This window comes from Marmota monax, unplaced genomic scaffold (genome assembly GCF_021218885.2).
Source record: "Marmota monax isolate L192 unplaced genomic scaffold, Marmota_monax_Labrador192_F-V1.1 WCK01_AAM20220418_F8-fsc00123, whole genome shotgun sequence".
In the NCBI taxonomy this organism is placed as follows: Eukaryota; Metazoa; Chordata; class Mammalia; order Rodentia; family Sciuridae; genus Marmota; species Marmota monax.
The window spans coordinates 540,886-556,692 of NW_026692159.1; the positions used below are offsets into that span (position 1 = coordinate 540,886).

The window sequence follows — 15,807 nt, forward strand, 5'->3', positions numbered from 1 at the left end:
CATACATATGCAGATCCATGCTTACGGAAACATCCACTTATACATAGAGAAACAGACCAAAAGACAAAAACAGACCAAAACACATCTATAAGGTCACATTGACTCACTCACATACACAAGAGGAGAATGCCAGGTTATGTGAATGTCTAGAAAGACAGATACATTCACAGAGGCACAGGCATGTGCATGGAGACAAGAGATGTACATATACCCATACCCATGTATACTCACTTGGAGGTGGACACAGAGACTTGTACAGATGCATAAGAAAAATACAGATTTATTATTATGCAGACTACCACTGAATATGCACATATATGTAGAGACCTGTAAACATTTACCTATACAAACATACTCATAGAAATATGCAGGTCTGTTGGCCTGTGCTCATAGATGTGAAAGTGTGTACACCCACAGAGAAGGAGTTCAACATTCATTCACAGATACATACTGGTACACACACTTGTGTGTGCACTCATACATATACATGCAAACATAGATGGGCATACATAACAGAGGCATGCACAAATAAACCCCAGTACAGAAAGCTATGTATGTACCAAAGTCTGCAGTTCCCACACGTACTGAGTCCTCACATGCACAACAACATTCTATCTACACACAGCTGCACTTGCTCAGAGACTCTTTGAAGACATTAATTTGCATGCAGACAGATTTATATTCAAACATACATGCATGCTCATAGACAGAAGATGGTCTCACAGGCATACACACACACAGGTGGATGAACACATGGATAAACACCAAGGCTTACACACGTGAATATAGAAGCTCCTAGTCATGAAGAGAAGTACAGGCAAGAATATAAAGGTACAGATGTGGAGACTCACACCCAGATGTACACATTATGTACATGCAGATGCATAGAAATGCAGAGACTCACACAGAAGAATATTTGCAGCCAGTTAATATGGGGATCAAACATGTCTGCACAGACACAGATGTCATCTTATAAGTGTGGAATCAGCAATAGATAAATATAGGTACAGTCCTACATATTTACATACATATTCACCCTCTTACATGGTGATGCACTCAGAACCTCTTGCAGACACATGCACACAGAGCTCTATAAATACACTTACATATAGACACACAAATGCACATGCAGATGTACACTTACATGTCATGCCTTCTCTCAGAAAGACCAAGGTAGATCACATTCTGAGCATATAAAAGACATACATATATGTCTATACATAGTACATACCTAAACACATTCGAAAGTGTACACATACAGACATCCATACAGACAGATGTGCACACTCACATACCAACATATACATACATTGACACACATAGTCACACACAATGATCTGTAGATCTACTCATATGCTCATAATGGTACACAAGTTCTAAATGTATGTTAAGTATATGAAAACACATAGACTTACATGTGCCAGAGTAGCTATGTAAGTCCTCAAAACAGAAACACAGACTTACATGCACAGAGACACATGCAGATTTATACTTATAAAAACACAAACATCCAGGGGGCACAGTGGCACATGCCTATAATACCAGCAGCTCAGGAGGCTGAGGCAGGAGGATCACGAGTTCAAAGTGAGGCCCTAAGCAACTCAGTGAGACCCTGTCTCTAAATAAAATACAAAATAGGGCTGGGGATGTGGCTCAATGGTTGAGTGCCCCTGAGTTCAATCCCTGGTACCCTCCATTTCCTCCCCCCCAAAAAAAAAAAAACTTTAATCACATGTAAGAGACATACAAATACTTTTTAAAGGAAGTTGTGACTTTAAAAAAAAAAGATTATTTTTAGTTGTAGTTGGACACAATACCTTTATGTTATTTATTTATTTTTATGTGGTACTGAGGATCAAACCCAGGGCCTCACACGTGCTAGGTGAGTGCTCCACCACTGAGCCACAACCCCAGCCCCTGGAAGTTGTGACTTTTAATGAACCTTAGTCTTAGCATCTTAAACAAAAACTGAAAATTGTCAAGCCCCCTCAGTTGACTACACTGTATAAAAGTAGATCAGAAAGATCATACACAGAATCAGAGATCACATGGAAGCACAGAAATATCATCTGGTACATAACCAAATATAGAAAGATACACACACACACATACACACACACACACGTGTATGTGTGCACAAACAGCACCAAAATGTCACATTTTAATACTTAAATGCATAGCTATTAAATGCAAAACATTTTCATCCCAGAACTATCACTTACTGTCTCATTGATTTGGGGTCATTTTTTGCTTTTGCACAGGTAACATAGGGGTAATCTTGGCAGCTATTGTTCAGAGTTGTTTGAAGATTCAGTGAAATAAAGGGATTAACCTTACCGTTTGGAATGTCATAGATGTCGCTGCTGCTGCTGCTATTTTTTTATTTTGTTAGAGCCAAAGTACTTATCTAGATAGGATTTGATTTTTATGGTCAAACTGCATGATTTTATTATATTGATTTATTAATTAACTTTATTTGTAAATGTTTTAATAAAGAATCATTTTAATGTATTAATAAAAAAATGTGGGGCTGGGGTTGTGGCTCAGTGGTAGAGCACTTGCCTCGCATATGTGAGGCACTGGGTTCGATCCTCAGCACCACATAAAAGTAAATAAACACGGGTTGGGGATGTGGCTGAAGCGGTAGCACACTCGCCTGGCATGCCTGCGGCCTGGATTCGATCCTCAGCACCACATAAAATAAAATAAAGATGTTGTATCCGCCGAAAACAAAAAATAAAATAATAATAAATAAATAAACAAAATAAAGATATTGTGTCCATGTATAACTAAAAAATGTTTTTAAAAAAGAATATATTATATTCACAAATAAGATTATTTCTGAAATTCTCAAAGGTGATAAGGCTTTCTTCCTGTCCCTGGAAAATGGAAAGACTTGAAACAATTATTTCCTGTCATTATTATTTGTTGTTGTTATTACTGTCTTTAGCATTTTTTTTCCCTTTTGCAGAAGCTGGAAGATTGAGAGTGGGAGAGAGAGGGCTTCGTGCCAAGTGCACACTTGCCACCTAGTGACCATATCGAGTAAGTACAATATTTGTGCATTGCTCTAAACTGTTCAAAGGTTGTGTAACCATACTGGTAAATAAGCTAGAATACATCATGTTATAGGGGTTTCTGCTATATCCTGAAATTAAAAAGCAGTCATAAAAATGAACTCCTTTGAAAATCTCATTTCCCACACATGCCCCAAATTTGTATTTGGGTTTCATAGGTGATATGTTCTACAGCAGTGGTTTTACATTTTCTATTTGCCACCTAAAATCATTTTGAGAAACCGTGTACCCCACTACATTCTTGTCTTAAAGTTAACACCAGATATTTACTATAAGTTTAAACATTTGCAGAGTTATAATTTCTTACCATATTGTAAGTACTTGTGGTTTTAAATAAAATGATTTCATCATATGTTGCATTGTTCAGTGAAATAAAAATGCTGTACTAATTTGAATTTTATCATTGTTGATTTAAGGAAAAATACAAGGAAGTAGGTCTACTTTAGTCATCAGAAATTTATATGATTTTCCCATGTCCTTGAAATAACCATTCCATTCAACTTCCTTCACATAATTTATTCTAAGGTAATATATTTTTATGTTAAAAGGCCTTTTAATAGTCTCCTTATAATACATCTCTATAGAAAATATATAAGGATGAAAAAATTTCCCTGTGACTCTAAGCCTCTTAAGTATTAAAAATTTTCTCATTAAATTGTTAGTACCAAACAGTTGATCAGAAGAACATAAGATATCATACATTTTGGTAAGTAATTACTAAAATGGAAAGTAGAAGTGGTTGGAAATGCATCTCTTAAGTAAATGTGACCTTATTTTTCCCCAGATTAGTTTATGACTCTGAAAATTACTATTATTTCTAATAAGACAGAATGCAGTATTTTTTCTTATTTTTCATTTTTACAGATAGAAGAACTCAGATAACTTTGTTCTTACAAATAAGTGGAAAGAAAAGGAATGAGTGTATAAATCATAGGTCAAAAATTATAGAGTGACCTATCATCAAAAATAATTTTTCTCTGGGTGCAGTGGTGCATGCCTGTAATCCCAGTGACTGGGGAGGTTGAGATGGGAGGTTAAGAGGTTCCAGGCTAGCCTCAGCAACTTAGCAAGACCCTGTCTCAAAAAATTAAAAAGGACTGGGGATGCAACTCAGTAGTAAAGCACCCTGGGTTCAATCTCCAGTACCAAAAAATAAGATAGAATAAATTTTAATGTCTTTAAATTTTTTAAATAAAATTTATGTTAATTTTATTTTTAAATAAAATTTTAAAGTTTAAATGGACAGCTTGATTAGGTCAATTTTTAATTCCATGAAAGCAAAGAAGCCCTCTAATTTACTAAAGGATTTGTTGCAGAACCATTTACATTTTCAGTTTCCAGAAGCTTACCAGAATGGCTTTACTAAGATTTATCAAATGACCATTATATCTGTTATACTTTGAGGCAGTATTCTTAATCCACTATAATTAAAAAAGGTTGGGAAGATCAAAATACTTAGATTAATATGTATTTGCCAATACAATAATTTTTATAAAATGCTTTTGACTTATTGCATCCTTTAAGTATAAAAACTTGCTGCAGATTTGAATCAACAATATTATAGAAAATATTTACAATTTAATTGGCAAAGGCTATGTTCATGTCAAAATAATCAGCCAAATCAGATTTATTTTTAGAGAAAAAATCTGGCTCTATTTTTTAAATGAAAATATATCAAGATGCATTTTGATGATCAGCATTAAAACCACAGAGAAATCAAATAGGGAATATCTCTTGTTAAATAAATAACAAAGTGAATATAAGATTAAAATAATAATGAGGTATTTATCCACTTCAAAGTAAATTAAGAAATTGAATACTAATTTCATTTCTGGTATGTAATTTTTTTATTTTAATTTTATTTATTTTTTAAATACACAATAATAGTGGAATGCATTACAGTCATTATTACACATAAACTGGCATGCAATTTTATTTATTTGTTTATTTATTTTTGTGGTGCTGGAGATTAAACCCGGGGCTTCGCATATACTAGGCAACCATTCCACCACTAAGCTGCAGCCCCAGCCCCTGGTATGTCATTTTAAATTAAACAGTAAAATATTTAGCAGATATTAGAAGACAGATGAAACAAGGAATCTGATGGCAAGTACAGTTTCCTTTGGTAAATATGTATACACATGTTTTTAGAACACTAGTGTTGGGTTTCTGGGAATAATTAATTACATATAAAAATATTTTAAGTCCATGAATTTTGTTAGAACACAGAATCAAACTTTTCAGCCATATTTTATGAAAGAAGAAAGTATATATTGCTAAAAATAACTGCTGTAGAAACTAGTACATCCTAATTATTTTTGATAATATGAGATAAAAAAATGTTTTTTATAAAATGAGATGAAGATTGGTTTTAATTGGAAAAGATATTTCAAGATACAATCTGAAAAAATGGGTTTTAATTAGTTTAATTGAATGATGTACCTTATCTGAAAGAAATCACATACAATTTCTGTGCATATATTTTACCAGTATAAACATTTTTAGTGCTGGAAAACAATCCAATTATAGTTAAAGAATCAGCATCAACAATGCATACTATTAGCCAGGAGGTGCTTTTCTTTCTTGTTGACAACACATTTTAGTGCTTAAAATTGAGAATAACTGGTGGGGGGAGTTTTAATTTTAAATACGCGGAGGATGGGCAGTAAAGTTGTCCTTAGGCAAATTAATTTTAAGAGAGAATACACATGAAAGTTGAGAATCAGAAAGTGGAAACCCGGATCCTGTCCCTACTCATACACTTTTTTTTTTTTTTTGGTACCAGGGATTGAACTCACTTAACTACTAAGCCACATTCCCAGCCTTTTTTTATATATATATATATATATATATATATATATTTTATTTAGAGACAGGGTCTCTCTGAGTTGCTTAGGGCCTTGCTAAATTGCTAAGGCTGGCTTTGAACTTGCCATCCTCCTGTCTCAGCTTCCTGAGCTGCTGGGATTACAGGTGTGCACCACTGTGCCCAGCCCTACTCATGTATTTCTTAAAAGATTTCATGTACCAGTAGCCTAGTTTGAAGACCATTGTGCTAGACTATCCCCAGCAGGATTGCTCCTGAGCAATGTATTATTGTCTTTGTTGGAATAACCAGTTTATTGTAGTTCACATTTACAAGGGTACAGTGGATGTAGCTCCCACTTTTGAATTTCTGCTAAATGCTCTTATGGTTAATCATGTTTCTGGAAGGGATGATTTTGTTAATAAATGCATACCTATGTTGTCCAGTTTGGGAACCGCAAGTCACATGTAGCTGTTGAACATTTGAAATATGGCTGGTATTAATTGAGATATGCTATGAGTGTAGATACACAGTAAATTTCAAAGACAGGGAAAACAAGAATTTGGCTAATATTTTAAATTGGTTACAGGTTGATAATATTTTGGGTATATTGAGCTAAATAGTAAATGACATTAAAATTAATTTCACTTGATTTTTAAACTTTTTAAAATATTGCAACATGAAAATTGAAAGCTGGGGTTGTGGCTCAGTGGTAAAGCACTTGCCTAGCATGTGTGAGGTACTGGGTTCGATCCTTAGCACAACATATAAATAAATGAATAAAATAAAGATCCATCAACAATTAAAAAGAAAATTGAAAATTTTGTATGTGATTAACATTATATGTATTATAAGATAGCACTGGTCGAGAGCTCCTATCGAAAAATCTCTAACTTCCTGTAAAGCTACAAGTATGGAAAAAATTAATTTATTCTCTAATCTAGTCTAGTATATTAGTATTTTGATATAATCAGTATCTTACTGGTGTTTTGGTTTTTATGTTGGAGAATTTCTTGTTGTGATCAGGTACAAGTAAAAATGAAGCAATATTCCATTAAAGATATTTGAAAAAGAATCTTTAATTAGTAACTAGAAATTTTCCTAGTATGAACTTGGGTAAGCATCTCAGTGATTCCATGTACAGCTTTTCAAACTCTTCAAAATTCCCAGTGCTGGATATTGTAAGTATTTCATTACATCTGAGATTTTTTAAAGGTAATTCTTTTTATGTAACACTGAGAAAAAGATATATTTCCCAGAGACACTATTATGTAATGCTTTCATGTCTATAGAGTTTTAATTTTATACTCACAGAAAGAGCTTATTTAGACTTATTTATGCATATATATTTATAATTTATCATGATATTACAATAGCCATGACCAAGTCTATGCATATATAGACAGTGACAACTCCCATTCAGCTGTCTCTTGGCCCATAGTAACTGCAGAATGCCATTGGTTCTAATTTCAGAGATGAAAAGATGAAAAAATATGCATCTTAGAATTGATTAAGTACAGTTAGTCATTTGTCTCATTTGTCAAAACAAAAGGATCATGCAGGGCAGAAAGCCAGACTCCAAGCCATATCAGCATTGGAGTTTAGACGTCAGCAGACATCAGTGAAAATACCCTTTCTGAGTATTGTATTTAGAAAAAAACAAAACATGGCTCTCATTTAAAATGTCATCATAGACCTCTTAAATAACATTACATTATACACTTTATCCTTTGATAGCTTTCCCAGCATTCTGTTATTGGTTTCCTGGCTGGGAAGTGGGAAGGCTCTGGAACAATGGGGATGGGTGGATCCATGGCTGGACACAGACTGGATTTCTCCATACTGAAAATGTCTAGCATCTCTGCACTGAGAACCGCTTAGCACAGTCTTGTATGAGGCTGTGCCTTCAGTGGCTGTTTGTTCTTTATAAGTGGGCTGACAAAGGGATCCTTTTTTCTTGTCATGATTTAGTTTGGTCTTAGCATCATCAATGTATCCTTTCTCAACTGAAGGGCCTAAGAGGGGAAGGGATGGAGATTGAGCTGCTTTCCTTCTTTGGTTTTATATAGTATTTGAAAGGGACAGCAAGATGTATCAGGATTCCACAGGAAGTTTATTATATTACAAATCAGTGAAGTAAAAAGCAGATTTGTCATCCAAGAATTGTGACACATCTCTGATTCTCATAGTACTCTTGATGATGCAAGAGATTTATAAGAGCTAACAAAACCAAAAGTTTTCATGGAATAAGAATAAGAAAACAGATGACACATTTTGTCCGTTAACCCTACAGTTGAACATTACACTAAGACTTGGGTATCTCTGAAGGCTTAGCAACATGGTCAACTTTATGAACTTGTGACCTAGGCCTGGTGCTAAAAAGGTCCCCATGTTTGGTTTAATAGCGGGCTATCACTGACTTGAAATTTTTAATAAGTTTTGAGGAAAGGGCCCCACATTTGTATATTACACTAGGCACCACAAATTATGTAGCTGATATTGTTCAAAAGGAGATATTTATCATTGACTAATTCACTGAAGTTTCAAAATTAAATTCGAAGTAGTGCCTTTGTAATGTTTGTAAGGAAAGAAGCAACTGAAGGAAATACAGAGGGCAGGAGGCTCAACAGGTTTATTCAGGACAAACCTGCAGAGGGGGTCCAGTGAAGACTGAGGGTCATCTTCCTCTTTCAGCCTAGGATAGATAAAGGGGCATGAGGGAGCAGGGGAATTTTTGCAGTTAAGCCTTGCTAGGAGATTGTCAGGGAGGGGTCGTTTTGGTCCTCACCTCCATTCTTTGAGGTGGTCACTGTTTTATGCAGAACCAGGTATTTTTAGGATTCTAGTCCCAGATAACAATTTCCTTACTTTATATGATGATGGAGTAGTTGTCTGGGGTTTAAGGTCAGGCTGAGTCGGAGTCACTGTGAGGTGACTCTTTAAGATGGAGGATATGTATGTTTCAAAATGGCATTGCCTATGTAGGTTCTTCCTAACAATGTTGTGCATCGCTTCTTGTCATCTGTGCTCATAAAAATAGAATCCATAGGTACCATTATCATTGTTGCTATTGTTAGGAGTAATAGTTGTAGAAGAGTTAGAGGATTATTTATGTTACTCAGCAGTACTTTATATCAATTCCCCATGTATTCACAATATGACCTGAGACATCTTTAGTGTCTGTTTTCTCAAATGAAAAATGCCAATGGCATTATACACTTGCCCTACTTAACCCCAAATGTTGAGGCTAATTGTTAGGATAAAACTGAAATTCCCACGGAAGTTACTTTGAGATCTATAAAGATTGAAACAGAATAAAAGATTATATATTCCTCTCCAAGGCATAGACTCTGGCTGGCAATCACCTGCCTGGGACCCTAGGAGTCTTGTCGAGCTCCACATTGATGCTACTGTGGTCCATGATTACAGAGCAGGTATTCCAGAAGATCCTAGAGCCTTAAAATCAGTTCCTTTGAAATCTCAACAGCCGAAGCAGGGCATCTCACTGTTCTCAAAGATTTGGTCCAGGTACCTGGATAGAAATGGCAGAAATGCAAACGAGATTAAGAGGTTGGGAAGAGGGGAGAGAAAGTGCAGCCTGGAAAGGTACTGTGAGCCCCTGGAAAACAGCCACAAGTACTGTGGGGCCTCAGAGTTGGCGAGGGAATGGTCAAGAGTGCCAGTCACTTCAGACAGAAATTTTCTTGTTGCCCAGATGGGAATTGTATTCAGAGTTGCTGTTATCTGAGGAAAGGAAACTTTAGCTTCTGATGTGTAAAGAAACTTTTTTGTTTTTTGAATGTAGGGAAAAACATAAAACTAGAGCCTTGAGGAAGTCCGGAAATACCAGATGGCTTTAAAGCATGCAAGACTGCAGGGCTAGGCATCCAGCTCAGTAGCTAGGCTCTTTTATCATATGCACAACACCCTGGCGCAATCCCAGTATCAGGGAAAAAAGAAAAATGCCTAGAGATGCCTTCTTTGGTACATCCTGAGGGTCTTATTTAAACAATTGCAGAGGTTTGTGATAAAATGCAATGGAGAAATAAAAATAGAACTTAAAATGAGGTCATAAAAATGCCATCAAAATGATGACTTACACATCACCTTGACAGTTATTCCCAGTTCCTGATGAGAGCCAGTGATTGACAGCTTGCTGTATTTCAGTTATCCCTTTTACATTGCTGACAGTGTGTGTCTCCCTGTTTCTCAATCCTATAGGCACAGGGAATCAACTTAATTTAACCTCAGTATACTTTTATATTGGTAGGGAATTTCTGGGCTATTTTTATAGTAAGCAAACTGAATATATAAATTGCATTTTACCTAAAGAAACCTTTTCCAGAGGCACCCATAGTGTGTATTTGACTATAATATAAATTATTTAGTAGGTCTTATTAAAAGGCCCTATGTTGACTATGTTGAAAACCCACCAGTTATGCATAAGGGCATTTAGCCGAACTAGCGTGGCAGGGGGTACATTGGTAGGATTTCTGTACAGAGGAAGGTCAGAATCTTAAAGTACATGAAATTCCTATTGACAAAGTAAGTATTAATTCAGTCATTTGAAATTTGCTCTTGGATTTGTATATTAAATCCAGAGTACTTAAAGACAGGAAAGAAAAACTTTCCTTTCTCCTGCATCCACCAAGTAGAAACTTTCTTAATTTTCTTTTCCTATATCATTTTCTCCCCTGTTGAAACATGGCCTTTTTTGCAAGTAAATAAATAAATGAACTATTTAAATCCCACACAGAGATATATTCAGGCAGTGGTTCTGTATCCCAGTATTTTTCATATGCACATAGGCAGGAAATTCCTATACAAGGTATCCCCCTAAAATCTCATGCAGAAAGCAATCAGTGTGACCTTGAGCTACCAAAGTACTCAATAAATACCTGAAAGAATGTTTCTAAGCCCAAGTATATGGAGAGAGATGGATATTTGTATTGGCAAGATGTCAGGTATTTGTTACTAGATCATTTTGACTCGACAGGTGTGAGAAAGGAACACAGAGATTACACAGGGACAAGAGATAGTTTCCGTAAACTCCAGCACTTGGAATCATAGCTTAACGAAAGCTACAATCAGCTGGGCACAGTGGCACACACCTGTAATCCCAGCGGCTCAGGAGGCTGAGACAGGAGGATCACGAGTTCAAAACCAGCCTCAGCAACGGCGAGGTGCTAAGCAACTCAATGAGATCCTGTCTCTAAATAAAATGCAAAGTAGGGCTGGGAATGTGGCTCAGTGATCCAGTGCCCGAGTTTAATCCCTGGGAAAGTTACAATCTTAACAGCTTCCACAAAGAGGAGGGATTTTTTTTCTCTTTATTCTGCTTTAATTTCACAGTGGTGAGACAATCCCCAGTTATTCAGAGTTATAATGCATCTTGTTTGTCCAATTTTTAACATTACCCAGTATGAATTGAATGTGAATTTTTACAAAAAAGTGAAAGACAGCCTTCCCAATCTATGATATACTTACAAGATATTTAAATATTTGCACAACAGAAGCAAGAGAATCTTTATCGTGGGGCTTACACAAAGTCCAGTTAATCTGCAGTATTCATGCACCATATGGAGAAAATAACAAGCAAATGGCCACAAAGGTTTCTTCTCATCAGTCGTAAGTGGCCAGGGAACCAGAGCCTTGCACATGACTCCTGGTGCAGTCTGAGCACTCATTCCTCAGCTAAACATCATTTTCCATTGACTTTGTGACATGGCCAGATTGTATTATTGACTCACTCAGAGTTTCCAGATGGTCTGAAGATGCCCCCAAACTGCTTTACAAGGAACTATAGGCATAACCTGTGCTTCCAACCAATGGTATTTCACTCACTGAAAATTAGGTCATGGTGGTACAGGAAATAATAAAGTGGAGGGTAGAAAGTTCTGTGCTATATTATTTTTAGTCAAGAGCTTTAGTGTCTATTTTTCTATTACTTATCCCCATTTTAGTCACTTGTTATTTCATATGGTGCCTGGGAGAGCGGGCCCAAGAAAATATGTAAAAGTAAACATCAAATAGCATTGGCAAACTGTATTGATCATATACATTGCTCACAGTGAAGTGGGAATGAGCCTGAAACTTCCTTTCCCCCTTCAGGTGCTCCCCACAAGTGTTAGGAATGAGCAACACTACAAGCCTGTATATACAGGAAAAGAGAACCTGTTCAGTTATAAATATAGCATTTTGATGTTTTCCTTCTTCTAGATTTCTAATTAAAAAATAGTAATTGCATATATTCATGGGGTACGAGGTAATGTTTTGATACATGCTTACATTGTGGAATGATTACATCAAGTGAATTAACAAATCCATCACCTCACATATTTATCATTTTTTGTGGTGAAAACTTTAATAATAGACCCCTTCAGCAATTTTGAAATATGCAATGCATTTTTATTTTTTACAGTCAACTTCTGGGCAGTAGATCACTAAAGCCTTTTCTTCTAGTCCAACTGAAATTTGGTACCCTTTCCCCCTTACCTCTAGATTGTAAGCATTAGAACTGTTCACTACATAACCTGAAAAGTGTGATATATTCTGTATCTAAAAACTAAATAATAATCCCTAGTGGAATGTGAAGAAGAAGTGATTTAGCATGTTCCTGCTTCACATAGTTGAAAGCGTGAGTGGAATCCAGTGTGAAATTACTTTGGGAAAGTGTTCACATTCTTGGAGGATTTATACAATCAGTACACATGACCATGATCATTCAGAATTATGTGATTAATACTCCATGGAAGGGTTAAAGTAAAAATTGTGACAAGAAGAGTGACTGCTTCAAATTTATTTATAGGGACAATAGGACAGACTATTTGGTATTGGGAATGTTCTATTAAAAAAAAAAAAAAGAGTCATGTAGTTGCTCACATTGCACCATGTTCATGATCAGGTATTCTGCCTAACCCTGCCCTTGAAATTTACTACATTACTGCTCTCTGTCTTCCTCTTTTCTTGATACCTGCATTCCTACAGTATCTACCTTGCAACTGCATTTGTTCCCACATACATATGTCCCACTCCAAGACCAGTTTCAAGCCTGCTTCTTTCCCTTTGTCCTGTCTTTGGTGTTCTGAAGGACAGGGTACATGAGCTTCTAATGCAAAACTGAGTTCTTCCTAAAAAGGAAAGATAAATACATAAATACATTTTCCTAATTGGAAAAAAAAGTAATAAATGCAATAAAAACTTTATTTAGGTAAAGGATAGGATGAGCTGAATTTTGCATTTTTTTCACAGTAGGCAATCTCTGAACTCATGAATAAAAAATTGCATTGGCATGCATCAAATCCTGGCCTTCCTTTTATGGAGAACAGCACAGTTCCTTTTATGGGGAGCATGTGAGGCCAGGTGTACTGGCTTTGATCTTTGTTTTATATTTTTAAATTTTTAAAAATTTATTTATTTATTTATTTGGTATTGGGGATTGAACCCCTGGGTGGTATTGGGGATTGAACCCCTGGGTACTTAACCATTGAGCCACATCCCCAGCCCTTTTATCTTTATTTACAGACAGGGTCTCACTAAGTTGCTTAGAGCCTTGCTGGTTTTGAACTTGTAATCCTCCTGCCTCAGCCTCCCGAGCTGCTGGGATTATAGGTGTGTGCCACCACATCTGGCTTTGTCTCTTGATTGACCATGGGACAGGATGGCTGTGCATAGCCTCCCTTATCAAGAGCCACCTTCTTTTTAAGAGGCAGAAGTGGTCACTGGTAGTAAAATTCCTGCCTGGGCCTTTAGTGTCCTGGCCTATTTAGCCATATCCCACACACATATCCTCTAGTCTCTGCTCTCCTTCTCCTTATCCAACAATCTGGTTGTAGGGCGCAAATCATACCATGGGTGACCATGCCTTATGCAGTTAACAGGGCATGTCATGCTCTTTTACAGATTTTTTTTTAATCTAGGAAAGAAGAATGTAAAATATTAACTTGCACCCCAGAAGAAACCACCTCACATTGATTTTAATGAAATGTTATTAAAGTTACAGATTTAAAATTTAAGTATTCAGGAAAATGTGCTTTTTATTTAAAAGAAGTGAAGCCATATGACAGTGAAAATACTTCATTCAGTTTTATCCTTTATTTTTAATATGTATTTAGTTGTAGATGAACACACAGTGTCTTTATTTATTTATATGTGGTGCTGAGGATTGAACCCAGTGTCTCACACACACAAGGCAAGCACTTTACCACTGAGCTACAGCCTCAGCCCCTCATTCAGTTTTATCTTAATGGCAACAGGAAACAGTCTGAGAATGGTACATATTTCTTCCTTCAACTTAGGCAGTTAATAGGTCAGTGCTCTACCATAATTTCTACCCATTTTGTTCAATGAAGTATCTTACTGGTGAGCCCCAGTACTGGCAGCACACCTGTCAAAGGGGAAGGCAGAAAACTTAGAGTCAACAACTAACTCCACTTTTGACCAGTTGGGTGATCTTTATCTCATTACCAACTTTTGCATCTGTAAAGTGGGAAGAACAATAACATTTGCTCTGCCTACCACACAGGGTGATTATGAGCCCAAGTGAGGAAATATGTAGGAACCCACTTTATAAAATCTAATGTGATATACATCTATATCTTGAATAAAATTTGTTGGCATATTTTGTAAAGCTAAGGGTAATTCAGCTGAATTAGATTCCAACCTGTATCTTGGAATTAATTATTATTCATGGGTGTAAAAAAGGTGACTTCCCCAGTTCTGAAGTGGCTTTCAGGTGACAACCCTACAGCATTCCAAATGTGAGGCAGTTTTCCAGACATTATATCCCAATTATTACCATAGTTAAAGGAATATAAACCTTTTTTTTATATTGAGAATATAAACCTTTTTTTTTTTTTTTGATATTGAGAATTTCCCAAAATCACTCTTTAAGTGCTCTGGATAACAGGGAGATGGGATGATTTTTTTCGATATATTTTATTCTCCCCCAGCTTGAAGATGAGCAAATTGGCCTCATTTATAAAACAATGAATAATAGAAGAGGCTTTGCAGTTTGAGGAGCAGAAATGCTGATTCTGATACATCCTGGTGGCTGTGTAATGAGTCTGATGTTGATTCTCCCAAGAAAGAGTTGAGGAGCCATTAGAGGCTTAGTGAATGGCCCATTCATCAAGGAATAGGGAGGAACAGAGATCCAGTTTGTGCCCAGGGGAAAAGATTTAGTCTCAACAAATTATAGAAAGAAGCAGGGGACAAGGAAAGAGAACAATGGAGGGAAAAAAAGACATAATATCTGGGGGTAACTCCTTGGACAGTATTTTAAGTTTTGCAGCTTTATGTCCTAGGTGTCCATCGACCAATGAATGGAAAAAGAAAATTGATATAAATGCACACACTGGAATGCTATTTAGTCTTAGAAAGTAAGGAGATCCTGTCATTTGTGACAATCTGGATGGACCTAGAGGACATTTTGTTAAGTGAAAGAAGCCAGGCAGAAAAGGGAAAATACTGCCTGACCTAATTTACATTTAGAATCTTAAAGAAATTGAATTCATGGACATCAAGGGTAGAATGGTAGTTACCAGAGGCTGGGGATAAGGGAGAATTAAGAGATGTTAGTCAAAGGGTTCAGAGTTTCAGTTAGGAAGAATAAGTCCCGGGGATCATTTGTAAAACAGGGACTACAGTTAGTAACATCATGCATATTTAAAAATTGCTAAAAAATAGATCTTTAAGTGTTCTCTCAAAAAGTGATAAGTATGTGAGATAATACATATGTTAAATAGTTTGATTTAGCTATTCCACAATATAAACATATTTGGAAACACCTGGTTATACATAATAAATATATACAATGTTTTTGTCCTCTCTGCTGTGCTTGCCAGAGCTGCTGATCTGGAAGTGTGGGTTCCCCTCACTCTGGCTTCTCAGTTCTGTAGGCTTTTCTCCCACCCTCCTTTGCTT

The 15,807-nt window shown here is 36.2% G+C and overlaps 1 long non-coding RNA gene across 2 annotated transcripts in view; it reads left to right on the plus strand.

The window, feature by feature from the left end:
* LOC131423311 (uncharacterized) overlaps nt 1-15,807 on the plus strand; it is a 60,713-nt gene that overhangs the window by 16,294 nt on the left and 28,612 nt on the right. For both annotated transcript variants that reach the window (XR_009224689.1, XR_009224690.1), the window contains one exon: nt 2,972-3,045. This is a non-coding gene — a long non-coding RNA (uncharacterized LOC131423311). The remainder of the gene's footprint in view (nt 1-2,971; nt 3,046-15,807) is intronic.